This window comes from Solanum pennellii, chromosome 10 (assembly GCF_001406875.1).
Source record: "Solanum pennellii chromosome 10, SPENNV200".
NCBI classification, from domain to species: domain Eukaryota; kingdom Viridiplantae; phylum Streptophyta; class Magnoliopsida; order Solanales; family Solanaceae; genus Solanum; species Solanum pennellii.
In genome coordinates, this window is record NC_028646.1 from 6,532,246 (window position 1) to 6,547,492 (window position 15,247).

At 34.2% G+C, this 15,247-nt stretch overlaps 1 pseudogene; it reads left to right on the forward strand.

The window, feature by feature from the left end:
• The first annotated feature begins 2,294 nt into the window (after positions 1 to 2,294).
• Positions 2,295 to 15,247, forward strand: part of LOC107032688 — a 17,597-nt pseudogene continuing 4,644 nt past the window's right edge.

The following is a 15,247-nucleotide window of genomic DNA, read 5'->3' on the forward strand; positions in this document are numbered from 1 at the left end:
CTTAAGAATGACTCTAGTTAGGGAAAGTAAATTGATAAATTATACATGTTCTAAACTTAGAAAGTCTTAAGGATTATTTAGGTAATCTTGGAGAGGGTGTATGTGCGTTCTCTTCTTGAATTACTTAAGTAAGTCTTTTGATAACCTTTGGGAAGGATATTGTCATATTATATATACGTTAGTGTATGAAACAAGAATGATCTTAATCTAGATAGTCTAAAGGATCTCTTAGGTGTGTGTGAAGGAATTGTATGAGTGGTCGCTTCATAACTCACTCAAGTGAGCCTTAGAATCATCTTGGGTAGGAGGATCTCATACTTATGTGTTTTCGGATATACTTTTGATGCTACAATGTGAAGTGTGAATTTCATTGGAAGTTATAGTGAACTTACAGTGAAGTCACTGTAAGCTTGTTGTAGGTTTAGTGTAATATTCCTATAAATTAAGTATAAATTGTAATGTCTTCTAATTGTTTTGTTTGGTGTTTAAATGTGATTCTTATGCTTATACTATAAGTTCTAATAAAAAAGAGCATATTTGTTATAAATATCTGTTTCTCATGATTTTATGCATTAAGTTATACTTAGTACATATGTTTGTACTAATTCTACAGATTTTGTTATATCTAAAGGTGTAGGTGGAAGGTGAGAAACTTCTTGAAGCAAAGCTTGGAAATTAGGATTCTTTCAAGCAAGTTGAAGTATGTCCTTACTTGACTCGAGGTCATAATCGTCTTTAGACTTCTCTATTTCAAAGTATTGTAATAGATGTTAGATTGTTATATTTCGATTGTATAGGCCGTGTCTCAAGTATTTCATAAAGTCTAAGGATTGCATATATTGAGACTTAGAGTTTTTTATTGGTTTTATATGAAAGACATTTTAAGATGCTTCATGTGAAAAGTTTTAATTATGCATTACTTTTCATACATGTATGCAATGAATGATGTCAAAGAGCTTGTACAAGATCTCCGAGAGGTCAAGTATGCCATGTCGCGCACCGAGAGTGTCATATCTTTTATTGTGTGCTCTCGGGGTGTGACAAGCTTGGTATCAGATCATAGGTTATGAAAGTGTTCTTAGGAATCAAAAAGTCTCATAAAGTCACGTCTAGTAGATTCTTGACCATCAGCGTGAGTCGCGACACATCTATGGGCAAGAGGATATAGGACGATATAGTTTCCCTTATTTCTCTACTCTTGTGTCGTGCCGTAGTGTAAAAAGTTATGAGTGTCTTTCTTAATGATTTTCTTCGTGTTTTTAGGAAGATGAATTCTAGAAGGATGACCGCTAGAAGGTTGGAAGAGGGAAGGGTGAATGAGGAGATTCTTCCTCTAGTTGAACAAGTTGAGCAAGTTCTTCAAGGTGCTCAAGGTGCTCAAGGTGTTCAAGTCCCTATCGTGGAAGAAGGTAATGATGTTCCAGTGGTTCCCCCAGAAATGACTAATGAGGAGATTAGAGAGTCTCTACTTGCTTTAGCCCGAGCCATTACTACTAATGTGAATAGGGGTATTGAACCTAGATTAAATGTCGTAGAGAGCAATATGACATCTAGATTGAGAGATTTTATGAGGATGAATCGTCCTATCTTTCTTGGCTCTAAGGTGGGAGAGGATCCACAAGAGTTTCTAGATGGTGTTTATAAGGTGTTGAGTGTCATGGGGGTGAATTCTAGGGAAGGCGGAGTTATCTTCGTACCAATTGAGAGATGTTGCTCAAGTGTGGTACACTCAATGGAAAGATAATAGGTCGGTTGAGTCGGGTCTATAGAGTGGGAGGAGTTTAAGGAGGCTTTCTTAGGAAAGTATTTTCCCCGTGAGAGGAGGGAGGTGAAGATTGAAGAGGTCATCAATCTCAAGCAAGGAACTATGAGTGTTGAGGAGTATTCTTTGAAATTCACTATGTTATTTAGATATTCCCTGTCCTTAGTGTCTAACCCTAGGGATGAGATGAGTAGGTTTGTGACCGGTCTCGTCGACCTTGTGAAAGAAGAGTTTTGTACGGCCATGCTCCATGGTGATATGACTTTGTCTAGACTCATGGTTTATGCTCAATCCATAGATGAGTCTAAGTTAAGTAGGATCTCTAGAAACTTGAAGAGGAGTGGGCAAGGTGAACAAAACCAATCTAGGTTAAGGAAGAATGTTTCAAGTCAAGATGAACCTAGGAGTCCTAAGGTGAAAATTGAGAAGGGTAGTGGTTCTCAAGGTGGCAAGCCTACTTGTGCTACATGTCGGAAGAGGCACTATGGGTAAGGCCTAATGGGTACCGGGAGTTGCTTTTGTTTTGGTAAGGATGGACAAAAAAGTGAGGGATTGTCTTACTATTGCGGCTAGAGGAAGGGAAGTTAAGAAAGTTTCTCCAAGTGTTCCAGGAGATGATGCCCTAAAAAAGACTCGCTTCTATGCACTCCGGGCTAGGGGATCAAAGCCTGATGAGGATGATAATGATGGTAAGTTCTTGTTTTTCTCTCTTTAATGTTATGAGTTCCTTCTAAGTGGGGGAGTATGGTGAGTATTAAAATGGTAATTTGTTGTCTCATCTCTTCTATTCAATTCAAACTTGAAAGTTAGAATGTCATAGTAGCATATCACATGTTGCATTGTGTTTAGGAGTCTTCTTGGAATCAAATTTCATTGATTTCTTACATTGTGCATTTAATGAAGTTATGATTATGTTGTAAATTGAGTTTATATGATTTTATCTATCATATTGTCATGCTTTTATCATCAATTCCCTAAAAGTTGCATTTTTGGAATTGTTGCATAATTCACTGTGTTTTCCCTGGCAGCTTAATGTAAGATTTGTGGAAAATTAGCTAAATTGTTCTTTTGTTGAAAATTGTGGTAGTGTGTATATAATTAATGTATATGAGCATGATAATGAATATAAAAAGATTTCTTGCTATTAGAAATGAAGAATGTGAGTCTTGATTACATAATGAGTTGTAGAATTAGTTTCTAGCTTCTTGTTGCGTTGTGAGTCTCGTGTTTATGTGAAAAGTTGTATTAATCCTAATTGTGTATTGTGTATTGTGTATGGTGTGTTATGGTTATGCACTAGTATTGAGTTTCTTATCTCTTGATAGTGTCTAAAGAGTAGCAAGTATCATTCGATGACGAATGTTTCCAAGTTGGGGAGTATTGTTACACCCTCAAAATGATCTAGGTGCAATTAGATCCTAAGATGTTGGTTATAAGTTTATTAAGTCCTAAAATTACTAATTATAATGTTTATAGGAAGTGTCTAAAGTTTGGAGGTCCAAGAACGTCCAAGATGTTCGAAAGTTTTGCCTCAAAATGTGCTTGTTTATCTTAACGTGTTTTGTCAAGTTTTATGTATTTTTGTGAGTTCAAATTGATGTGAGAGGTTCCTTAAATATATAAGAGATTATTTGAGGTGGAAAATTCTGGTCAAAACTCCCCAAGGACCAACCAAAGGGTCCTCGAGGAGGACCAAACCTTGAGCTGAGCAAGGTGCCCAAGGCAGCAGTAACTTAGGCATGGAGGAAGCCAGTTCGCGTAGCGTACTTGGTCCACCAAGAGCCAAAAGTTGCTCCGCGTTGCGGATACAAGGCGGACTCCATTGTTTTAGAATTTTATTTTCAAAAATCATGCGGGAGCAGCTCCGCATCGCGGACTTGTTTCCCTACGATAATTCCGGAAATTTAAGTTGAGTTTGACTTGATTAAAGGGTCCTATAAGTTCAGGGGTCTTTTGGGTATTTTAGGGTTTATTTATTGGAGGTTATTAGACCTTTTTAAACCCCACTTCATCATTCAAATCAAAACTGTCAAATCCAAAACAAAACCTCTCCATTGTTTCTCTCCAAAAACCTCCATTGATGAAGCTTTGAAGCTCCAAGGAAGAAGATAGATTTTTCAAGTTTTTCTCCATCAATCTTGTGGGATTTTCTTCACAATTAAGATATGGTTCTTGATCCTTGAAATCACTTTCTTCAAGGAGTCAACTCCAAGGAATTTCAAATATGACCCAAAACATGAAATCTTCTAAATTGAAATTCAGCCATGGATCCTTGCGTAACACGTTTTAGATCAATGTTTTATGATTGAATTAGTTTTAATTGATGATATTACATCAATATTTCTATGACTACTTCGTGGGTGACTTTATCATGTCTTAATGTTATTGAAATCTTATTTATTTTAAGTAGGGTTATTGAATTATGACAGAATCATGTTAGAATTGTTAGTATGCTGCCCTAAATTAATAAATATATGTTGAATTACCTTTGATTCATTGTCTATTGTAAGTATTGGATAGAATTGGTAATCATGGCCATGGATAAGGGCCTTTGAGTATTGTATTGGATGATTTAGCAATGGATTGAAGTGGTGAGAGTGGATTGGTGGTACACTGCCCTAATTCTCTTTATATAATGTAATTTAGGTCTTGAATTATGTTGTGATTGGTATGGTCCACTTATGATGGCGGTGTTATATGTTTTATTTGTGAATTATGTGGCCTCGCCGGCGTTACTTTATGAATAATGATTACCATGTATTGTCGGCATTACTTGATATATTATGGTGATTTGTGTAGTGATTTATGTGAAGTATGATCATATCTATTTACTTGTGAGTAAGGTGAAAATATGTGTTCTTCAATTGACATTAGGTGATCATGTTAGAGTATGACTATGTCCTTTTGTGTGTAGTGTTAGGATTGATGTATAATTCTTCCTACTTGGTTATGTGAGTCTTATGATGGTTATATTGATGGTTCTATAGTAGTGTATAGGGTGACCTATAGTTGACTTGGTTGTTCCTAGGTACTCTAGAATAGTATGATATGTGTATGGTATGGTGAAGTATGTGTGTGTCTTGTTTTGATAGACTTGTGTCCCTTACTTGATACATGTACAATGTGAATATAACTTCTTGACTTAGTATGCTAAAACTCTTTAGTCTTGCATATGTGATTTATATTGTAACATTCCAGAAAATGTACTTGTCTAGTGAAGAGCCTATTAGGTTTTACGAATATGTATTGGGGTACATAGGCATCTCAATGCCCAATATTGAGTAATATTGGGCATGTTAGAGAATACTGTCTTAAGGGCGTTAGCCAAATTCTATGTATTAACAAGTAATTTAAAATACAATTTGGTTCAAATGCCCCAATTCAAGCTTGTTTAGAATTGTACCTGCAATGAAGACCGTAAACTAATAGCATTGATTCTTAGCACATTAGGTACGAGGCATCCAAGTGTCAAGCCTAGGTACCACACATGATCATTGAAAATGATCATGTGGATTAAGAAGTGCCCACGGACATAGTGAGGGTCCTTGGACAAGAAATGAGCAGCAACACATGTGCAAGCACATGTGCTAACCGGTCAAGAGACAAGCAACGAAGCCCAACCTAATTCGGTTAGGGTTGTTAGGGAGCAGGCGCGCGAACGACTTAAGCCACGTGGGGCCTAGCTTCCTAACCAACTCTAGGCTCTAACTAACTTACCTAACTAGCTAACTAACCTAGGACCAACTAAAAAAACTAACTAGTGTGCCCGAAACATTTTGTAATGAGCTGGCTGGACAAAGATGGATTGAACGTCAGATAGATTTGATCCTAAGGCCTAACCGGTGACACTAGCCTAGTAACTAATTTAAGAAACATCCTAGTACCTAACCTAGGATGGTCCAAAGAGGTTGGTTATGGTCCAAGTGACTTAAAGGTACTTTAGAAATTACCCTAGATCACTTAATTAATTAAATTAGCAATTTAATTAATTAATTTAAATTCCTAGTCAAAGCCGAGACCCTTAGCAAATTTTCAGATTTGGCTAAGTCAAATGCTCTCCTATTTTTAGTCAATTTAGGAGGGGCGTTTTGGTAATTAGCTAATTGATTTATTTAATTAAGTTAATTAGCCTAAGTTGAATTAGTCAATATCAGTTGCTAAGACTTAGACTCACGATTAATCAGTAGAAACCTCACGACTTAAAAATAGTAAAAAACGTTAGAATAACAGAAGGGTTCTCCTTAAGCGATTTCAAGGCAATTCTTCAAGATTTTTCATGCAGAGTACAGGGTGATCTTCGTAGATTCAATTCTACAGTAAGGTATGGGTTTTATCTCTTGGATTACTTTCCCCAAGAGTCTTTTCAAACTTTTTGAATTCAAGAAAATTGAAACTAGGGTTGTTCCCAATGAAATTATCGAAATCTCCCTAGTTCTCCCTAGTTCCGATTCTAGTAGTATGTATAATGCAAATATCGAACATGTTGTTGGTATGTGGTGCTAACTGATCATCATGTGTAGGCTTATGTGATTTGATAATGTTGAATAAGACATATAGGTTAGATCCGTATGATTAATGCCTAATTGTGCTCGAGAAGATGAAATTGTTATAAGTCGTTTATGAAATTCAGTTTACTGTTGAGGAATGAAGGTTTCGTTTCATGTTTTGTGTTTACAGTAGATACATTTGTAATTGTTTGGAATGCAATGTTTCCAAGAATAAATAAGAATTAGAATCAAAGCTAGTTAATAAATCTACAATATCAAATCAACTTTATAGCTTGGCCACACTAAGCACTGAATTATTCTTATGATCTAATCAAATGTTAAAAGTTTTGTTACTTAAAATGAAGGTTTAGATTACTATAATATGTGAAAGTTTGGTTTATGCCAATAAATTGGCCAACAATATTACTTCTGAAATATGTAATAGAATTGGCCAATATTAAGTCAAACCAAACCTATATGGCCAATGTAAATTATGATGTTTCGTGTAAGGCCAAATACATGTTAAAGATTGAGTTAACAAGATGTAGATCAATGAACTCATAACCAAGGGTAATGCCAATGATTGGGACAAGTCCCAACATGCCCTATCAAAACAAACTTGTGAACATAGTAGCACACTAAATAAGTCCTTATAACTTTCATAAAGGACTGGTATAAGACTACCAAATATCATTGAAAAAGATAATGTGAGTAATTAAATAACCAAAAGCTTATAAGTTATGAGATTGACCTAAAAGGGGGTGTTAAAGGAAGTGAGACAAGCACCTAAACAATTATGTCAAAGATACTCATATAAGAGGGTGTTAGAAATCGTGACACAAGTCTCATTCACACCATAATGATAACGTAAGACTTAAGTTCACATTCATCAAGTAAAGAAAGGGATGACAAGTCATCCATTGAGCTAAGCATACCTCATACTAGAAGCAAGCTTCTATAATGCATGAGTCAACTCTAAAAGATGTAAAGTATAAGAAATTGAGTAAAGAACCTATAGACTAGCAATGAGCTTGTGCAAGCATATGTAAGCCTCATGAGATGAAACTACCACCAAGGTGGATAAGAGTCTCCGAAATCTCCTAGTCTTTGAACTATGTTACCAGCATAGGTACTAGCCAGTGGATTCCACCTAAGAGTGCTAGGTAGTATTCGGTTTTACTTTGACATGTGAACCACCTCTTTTCAGTGTGGGAAAGACACTGGATTTCATGTTTAGCTCGCATGATCTATGTCGGTTAAATGCTCCAGATTTGGTTTCACTTTAGGCGGTGAACCACCTCTTTTCAGTGTGGGGAAGACAATGGATTTCATGTTAACTCACATGATCTAGGTTCACTTTAGCCGGTGAACCACCTCTTTTCAGTGTTGGGAAGACACTGGATTTCATGTTAGCTCACATGATCTAAGTCAGTTAAATGCTAGAGATTTCTTCAAGAAAGTAAGTAAGAAAGAAAGAAAATTATGTTCAAAGTGAACATGAGATCAAAGAATAAGAAAAGTAAATTCAAAGTGAACTAAGTAAGCATAATGATCAAATATTGGGCATAGCCAATAAAGATTGGCTTATAAGAGCAAAAACTTAATTAATAATCAATTGGAGTATGAATATATGCCCCAGCATCTTTATATTATGCAAATGATAAAATAATGGGCATAACTAATAAATATTGACTTATAAAGACTTCTTGCCCAATTTAACAAGAATTGAAAGAATAACTTGTCATAAGGGTAGTCAAATCATTTCCTTGGTCTTTTGGATTACTTGCTTGATTCATTGTAGGAATGAGACTACAATGAATCATTGCACTTGTAAGTATAACATAGGATCAAAGGAGATCATTGAACTACACAACAAAAGCAGGAAAATATTGAAAAATAAACTAAGTATGGAGAGAAGAGCTCTCGGCATAAGAGGGAGCAAAAATATTAATTTTTGTTTGAGTTATTCTAAAATTATGTTCATGATTCCAAGTTCTTATGTTCATATAGAAAATGAGTTATGTTCTTTAAATGCATGAAAATATGTCATATTCATAGCATGATTCATAAATAACGAATTAGGAAATTAAAATGACTTCACTTTCCAAAAATGACATGTTGCTATAGGAAGAACTTTCCTTGATCATGCATAGTCCTTATGTGTTTATGTCCATACACCCATACTTAGTACAAGTGTGTACTAACCCATATACAATTATTATTTTTATAGGTGCAGGTCCTTGAAGAAGATTGAAGATCAGTTGAAGCCGTTTGGACTAGTACCTCCAGACTTTCGTAGGTCCTCTTGAGTTCGAGGATGCCTATGCTTTATATTCTAGTTTTAGTAGATTAGACATAGCTAGTGGCTATTGTTCCTAGCGTTTCCTTTAAAACATTTGTTCAAGCTTTCGTATTAAGGCCGATTTGGCAACTATTATACTATATCATGAATTCTTCATTTCAAATGTTCAATCTGTTGATAGATGGTTGTTTATGTTGAGCTGTTAGTATATCACTCTTATGCAGAAATTATATGAAGTCTAAGTACACTTCAGTAAAGTTAAAAAGTTTTAAATTTTCCGCTAAATTTAACTGTATGATTGTGATGAAAGCTAAGAAAAGGCTTGTCTTGGACCTCTGAGAGGTTAACGACGCCGGTCTCATCTAGGGTCTAGGACCCGGGTGTGCTAGATATGTGGCCTTGAACATAGTGAGAAGGTCAAATTATGTGGAACCCTCAACCTAGTTGAGAGGTTATGATATCCTTTAAGTCGGAAGTCGTAATGGTATCCTTTTTGTGTGAATGGTGGACTTAAGGTTGGTTGGCTGGAACGACATGTAATCATCCTTAGGAATGTCATTGAGCTATCCTCTTAGACATTGTAGGTAGACTTGGTGGACCATCTTTGGTAAAGTGAAATGTGATTGAGTTATGAACTAGATATGAAATGTCTTCATGTAATCCTTTATGTGAATTACTCGCACCGAGTGAATATGGTTTGGGAAGTAGTTGTAGTTAAGTATGAGGCTAGAGTGCAAAGAAATATTTCATATTCCTTAACCATTTGCCTACATGGGATGTGTTCTATTTCTACCATTGGCCCGTAGAACAAACCCTCCATCGGAGAAGGTTCATGACTCCGGATTCTATGCATAACTACTATGGTCTATGTAAGTTATTGTCTATTCTCATCATATGGGATACCCACTGGTGTTGGAGAAGTTCTATGAAGTTTAGGTGGTGGTATGGAACGCTATGTAGAGATTGCACGATTAGGCTTTGAAGATGTTAGTGAGTGAGACCCTAGGTCTTCTCCAAGACCATTACTTGAATGTCCTTATATGTGATGAATGTCTCTTAAATGAACTGAAGAATATAATGACTTAAGTTAGAAAGCATGGAAATGAATAAGTACTTACCTAGAGTAGTTTAAGGATTGTCTAGTTAAGGTGTAAATGGGACATATGAATGGTCACTTCATGTCTTACCAAGGTAAGTCTTAAGAATGAATCTAGATAGGGAAAGTAATTAATAAATTAGACATGATCTAAACTTAAGAAGTCTTAAGGATTATTTAAGTAATTTTGGAGAGGGTGTATGGGCGTTCTCTTCTTGAATTACTTAAGTAAGTCTTTTGATAACCTTTGGGAAGCAGAATGTCATATTATATATACCTTAGTGTATGAAGTGAGAATGATCCTATTCTAGATAGTCTAACGGATCTCTTAGGTGTGTGTGAAGGGATTTATGGGCTTTCGCTTCATAACCCACTCAAGTGAGCCTTAGATTTTGGGTAGGAGGATCTCATATTTATGTGTTTTTGGATATACTTTGATGCTATGAATTTCATTGGAAGTTATATTGAACTTATAGTGAAGTTACTGTAAGCTTGATGTAGGTTTACTGTAATGTTCCTATAGATTAAGTATAAATTGTAATGAATTCTTATTGTGTTATTTGGTGTTTAAATGTGATTCTTATGCTTATGCTATGAAGTTTTAATCAAAAAGAGCATATCTTTTTTTTTTATAAATGTTTGTTTCTCATGATTTTATGCATTAAGTCATACTTAGTACATGTGTTTGTACTAACTCCATACATTTTGTTAATCTAAAGGTGTGGTGGAAGGTGAGAAGCGTCTTGAAGAAAAGCTTGGAGATTAGGATTCTTTCAAGCAAGTTGAAGTATGTCCTCACTTGACTCGAGGGCATACTTGTCTTTAGACTTCTTTATTTCAAAGTATTGTAATAGATGTTAGATTGTTATATTTTGATTGTATGGGTCGTGTCTTAAGTATTTCTTAAAGTATAAGGATGACATATATTGAGACTTAGAGTTTTCCATTGGTTTTATATGAAAGACATTTTAAGATGTTTCGTGTTAAATTTTCAATTCCGCACTACTTTTCATACATGTATGCAACGAATGATGTCAAATGGCTTGTACAAGACCTCCGAGAGGTCAAGTATGTCGCGTCGCACTCCGAGAGTGTCATATCTTCTAGGATGTGCTCTCGGGGTATGACAAATGTACTCGAACGAGCCAAGGAAGAAATCGAGGCACTATTTCACTCAATTCATCCAAAGAAATGATACTATCAGGGTTATCCAAAGAAGGAAAATGGAGTGACTAACATTTTCTTACCTCAAGATCACAAGAGAGATTGGTTTCCATGGAGTTTTAATTGTTTTTATCACTCTGTCATTCACGATGAGTTCACTTCTGTTGTCTATAAATTTGTGTTGAGCTACCCCAATTTTTCCTTGTTTTAAAAATCTATTTTCCGAATTTTTCCCGCTTCTTTCTATATTTGCTGTCAGGAAAACTTAGCCTATCGAAAACAACCTCTACATGTTCGATAAAGGTAGGGGTAAGATCTGCATGCATCTTTGCTGTATGAAAGATAAGTATTCTTTTCACTATTTGAGTTGTGTTTTTTATGATGATACTTTTATGTATATATAAAAAATTACTCTATCAAAAACTATCTTTGTACCTATATGATAAAGTCTGTGTAAAATGTTGCGATACGAAAGATAAGTGTTCTATTCATTTTGGAGTGTCATTTGTATGAACTAGGCATTTGAATTAGTGAAAAGTGAGTTTAATATAGATTGATAAATTCCTTTAAAAAAATGATATGATAATTAATTAAAAACTAACACACTCCTTTTTAATTAATTTATTTTGCTTGATTCGAATAACTGGTCAAATTAATAATGATTGGTAGTTGGTAAATTGAGACTTAAATCTTTAACCTGTTTGAAAACAACTTACAAGGAAAGCATTACATGAAAAATGCAATAAGTTACTAAAATTAATAATTTTATTATAAAATAAAGTATTAGAAATTTAATAACAAAGAAATAGAGAGAAAGAGTAGTAATATTTTTCTTCCAATCTTTCAATATTTCAAATGCATTTGTATCTACATATAAGATGACTATATATAGAAAGTAAGTATATCTCTAATACTTCCAAGTCATGAAAGAGATCTCTTAAAGTCATAATTAAGTCCATTAAAGTCATAATTAAATCTTTTAAAGTGATGAAGTATGAATTTTATACATGGCATCCACATTTCATTATTTACAACACTCCCCTTTGAATGCCCATATACAAAATAAAATCTAGAAGAATAAAAGAGAGTGTACACAGTTATTCTTACTATGCATTGTTTTTTGCCTTGTTAAAAACCTTACCAAGAAAAAAATTAGTGGAATAAAAATCTTGATTAAGGAAAAAAGTGCAGCGCGTATTTACTCCCCTTGATGAAAACATCATTTAATATCTTGAAGATGACACATTCCAATTTTGTATCTCAATTTCTCAAAGGTTGAAGTTGGAAATGCCTTAGTAAACATATATGCTAAATTATCACTTGAGCAAACTTGTTGAACATCTATATTACCTTTCTTTTGAAGATCATAAGTGAAAAAGAATTTTGGTGAAATGTATTTTGTTCTATTTCCTTTAATGTATCCCCCTTCCAGTTGAGCTATACATGAAACATTATCTTCATACAATATTGTTAGAACATCTCTTTCTAAAGCAAGGCCACATGTTTCTTGATGTGTTGAGTTATTGATCTCGACCAAATGCATTATCGACTCGTTTCATGAATGACTATTAACTCTGCATGATTAGAGAAAGTGTCAGCCACAATTTGTTTTGTTGAACACCATGATATAGTTGTACCACCACATGCGAATAAATAACCTATCTGCAATCGACCTTTATGGAGATCAGACAAATATACTGCATCTGTATAATCAGTCAATTCTAACTTGTATTCATTTGAGTAAAACATTCTCATATCAATAGTCCTTCGGAGGTATCTAAATATATGCTTAATCTCATTCTAGTGTCTTCGTGTTGTAGAAGAACTAAATCTTTTTGCTAACAAATTTACCGAGAAAGCTATATCATGTCTAGAATTATTTGCAAGATAAACTAATGCACCAATTGCACTAAGATATGATATTTCATTAGCAACAAGTTCACCTTCATTTTCATGAGATAGAAATGGATCTTTATTTATATCAATAGATCTCACAATCAAACTACTTAATGGATGTGCTTTATCCATGTAAAAAATCTCTCTAATATATTTTTAGTATATGTTGATTGATGAACAAACATCCCATTTGCAAAATGTTCAATTTGTAGTCCAAGAAAATTTTTTGTCTTTCCGAGATCTTTCATTTCAAATTCATTTTTCAGACATTTTAATGTCTTTGAAAGCTCCTCAGGAGTTCCAACGATATTCAAATCATCAACACATATAATTATCATGACAAATTCAGATATAGACCTTTTCATAAAAACAAAAGGACAAATTGGATCATTTTTAAATCCTTCTTTCAACAAATATTCACTAAGACGATTATAACACATTCGCCCTGACTATTTTAATCCGTATAAAATTTTTTGAATCTTTATTGAACAAGTTTCTCGAGAACCATTGTATGCTTCAAGCACTTAGAATCCTTCAGGAATTTTCATAAAAATATCGTGGTCCAATGAGCCATATAAATAGGCAGTGACCACATCCATTAGGTGCATTTCAAGATTTTCATGAACTACCAAGTTCATTAAATACTGGAAGGTAATTGTATCTACTACAGGAGAATATGTTTCTACATAGGCAATGCCAAACCTTTGCGAAAATTCCTAAGCCACTAGTCGTGCTTTATATCTTACGACTGCACCTTCTTCATTTTGTTTTCGTTACAAAAACTCATTTATACCCCCGCTGGCTTGACACCTTCACGTGTTTGGATTATTGATCCAAAAACTTCATGTTTTTCAGTGAAGTTAACTCTGCTTGAATTGCGTCCTTCCATTTTGACCAATCATTTCTCTGTCTGCATTTATCGATAAATTTTGGTTCATGATCCTCATTTTGTTGCATTTTCAGTAGCAACATTATATGCAAAATTGTTATCAACCACAACATCATTTCAGTTCCACCTTTTTTTCAATCGAGACATAACTTATTGAGAATTATTCATTTTCATTATTTTCATATATCTCAACATTTTCTATTGTCTCATCATTTGTTATGTCTTAAGGCTCTCCTTGAACACTCGCTTTCATATTATGATCATTTTCTCCTTTTCTTTTTCAAGGATTTTTATCCTTAGAATCAATTGGTCTATCACGTTTTAGATGTGGTCCATACTCATTTGCATTAACTGTTTGTTCTATCGGAATATCAACTCGAACAGAAGCATTTGCAGCTGGAACATGAGATTTAGTAACCCTTGAAAGGTTAGTAAATGCATTTGACAATTGATTTGCAATATTTTGAAAATAAAAGATCTTTTAAACCTCTTATTCACATTGATTTGTTCGAGGATCTAAATGATATAGTGATATTGCATTCCAATCTATCTAATTTTCCAATTTGTTATGTCTCTCCCCTAATGTTGTCTATCCAGATTCATCAAAATGACAATCACCAAATGTTGCTGTAAATAAATCTCCAGTCATGGGTTCCAAATATTTTATAATAGAAGGAGATTCATATCCAACATATATTACCAACCTTCTTTGGGGACTCATCTTTTTGCGTTGCGGTGGAGCAATTTATACATATACCACACATTCAAAAATTTTAAGGCGGAAAATATTTGACCCTTTTTCCAAAGTCAACTGTAAAGGGGAGAAATCATAAAAATTGGTTGGCCTTATGCGCACAAGTGTTGCTGCATGCAAAATAGCATGCCCCTATACCGAAAGAGGAAGTTTTATCCTCATTAGTAATGGCCTAACTATCCACTGAAGACGTTTAATCAATGATTTCTGCTAGACCATTGTGGATATGAGCATGAGCAACCAAATGTAGTTCCAATAGACATATAATAATTTTATATGTATTTTGTCAGTGAAAAGTTTTGTGTTTCTTTAAAAGATGAATCTTTTGGTAGTTAGTAACAAGCATCTTAGAGAATTTCTCGTATGTTTAGTAGCTAGTTAGGAAGTAAGTTTTTTACGTACGAAAGTAATATGAAGTTTTGGTTTGGAATTTAGAAATCTATGTAAATAATATGTGTTTTTGTTAGGAGTGAATTGGTGTATTATTTGTATGTGGGGTAGAAGATCAAATAATTAATACCTGCATGATTCTATCGGGCTACCAAATGAACTCTAATGCATAAGGAGATGAACTTTATCTGAAAAGACAACTGTTTTACTTCTGAGTTATCTTGTGAAGTTTGGTTCCTTAAAAGTAGAAAACGTTTTCCAATTTTCTCATATTTGGTTGGGACAAAAGTTTTGGAGAATGTTTTCTAAATCAACTCATTTTTCTCAAAATTAAGGAAAATGACTTCCCTTAAAAAATTAAGGAAAACATTTTTCAAAACTCTCCTCCAATTTCAAATTACATTTTTTTATTTGGAAAAACAACAATTTTTTTTTAAAAAAATCAATTTTAAATTTTTTTTTATCCGATCCTTGACCCCCCACCCATCCACCACCGGCCAGCCCTCC